Source organism: Capra hircus, chromosome 5 (genome assembly GCF_001704415.2).
Source record: "Capra hircus breed San Clemente chromosome 5, ASM170441v1, whole genome shotgun sequence".
In the NCBI taxonomy this organism is placed as follows: Eukaryota; Metazoa; Chordata; class Mammalia; order Artiodactyla; family Bovidae; genus Capra; species Capra hircus.
Window position 1 is genome coordinate 97,325,542 of NC_030812.1, and position 1,681 is coordinate 97,327,222.

At 36.2% G+C, this 1,681-nt stretch overlaps 1 pseudogene; it reads left to right on the plus strand.

The window, feature by feature from the left end:
- Nucleotides 519-1,373, plus strand: LOC108636115 (annotated as a pseudogene).

Sequence of the window (1,681 nt, forward strand, 5' to 3'; positions counted from 1 at the left end):
AAAGAAATTCATAATGATGAAGATCTTAGTTATGACCAAGCTCCATCTAACAAAACAGTCACTGTATATTCTATGTATTGGGTTTTAAAATTTTACTATATGACAAGTAAAGCTGATGAATACAAATTATGGAGATGTGAAACAAGAAACAAATCGCAAAGCAGTGAAAGAGGATATGGTTGTATTTGCATGTTAGCAAATGAGAATTTAACTTTCACTTCAACATGAATATGAATATTTCAGGCTACAGCAAGGTCATAAAGTGTGTAAATAGAAGTTAATTTGAGCTGCCAGGGAATAACAGTGATTTTCATCATGTCAACATTGAGCTCTTCCATTAGCATACCTCATGCTTTCCTGCCTGACACAGGTCACAGAATTTAAAGGAAATAAGGACTTTACCTCATATCAAGAAAAATTAGCTCACATAGAGTCTGTGGTCAGGATATTAAAGAAATCTTGACTGGTGATATTGAATTTACCTATTTTCCTACAGATGGTAACTTTATTACATTTTTTCCATCCTAGTAATAGAATTTATTCTAAGAAATTTTTCCAGTGGTTTCATGTCACTGGTGAACTGCACTGACTGGTGAAGAGACAAAAAATCTCTTCAGCAGATGGGATTCTCACTGCTCTGGCAGTCTCCAGAATTGGTCTGCTCTGGGTAACATTAATAAATTGATATGTAAATGTGTTTAATCCCAGCTTTAGACAATTTAAGAGCAAGAATTATTATTATTGCCTGGATAATAAGCAACTATTTTGGCATCTGGCTTGCTGCTATCCTCAGCATATTTTATTTGCTCAAGATAGCCAATTCTCCAATATTATTTTTCTTTACCTAAAATGGAAAATTAAAAATATTCTTCTTGTTCACTTTGTCCTGTTTGGCTTTGTTAATTCATGGTGTAAACATAAATAAGACTATCCAGGCAAATGACTATGAAGGAAACATCACTCAGAAGACCAAGCACAGGGACACTTTACACCTTTGAAATATGACTTTGTTCATGTTAGTAAACTTCACACCCTTTGCAATGTCCCTGACGTCCTTTCTGCTGTTAATCTTTTCCCCGTGGAAACATTTCGGGAAGATGCAGCTCAGTGGTAAAGGACCCCAAGATCCCAGCCCAAGGTCCATATAAAAGCCATGCAAACTGTCTTCTATTTTCTATTTGCCATTTACTTCCTGGTTCTAGTTTTCTGTTTGGAGTTCTAATAGGCAGTGGAACAACTTGGTTATCATGGCATGCCAGGCTTTTGGAATCATATGTCTTTCACTTATCCTGACATGGGGAAAACAGATACTAAGACAGTCCTTCCTGTCATTTCTGCAGCAACTGAGTTGATGGCTAAAAGAAAGGAAATAAGTGGGCATGATGTGTCTTCTGGCAAGAAGCAAACTATGATCTTTATAAACTTTTTATGTGTGTGACTATAATTAATAATGACTTGGTACAAATAAGGAGGACTAAATTCACTACAGGTAGGTAAAACACTTAAATTCAAGTTGTATGAAAAGGATGAAGTAAAACAACATGAAGGAGAAAATCTAAAGCCAAGATCTGTAGTTAATGATGTTACACATTTCTGAATTAGGATTCTTACCAGGCTCCTCTGTCCATGGGATTTTCCAGGCAAGAGTACTGGAGTGGGGCGCCATCGCCTTCTCCAATTA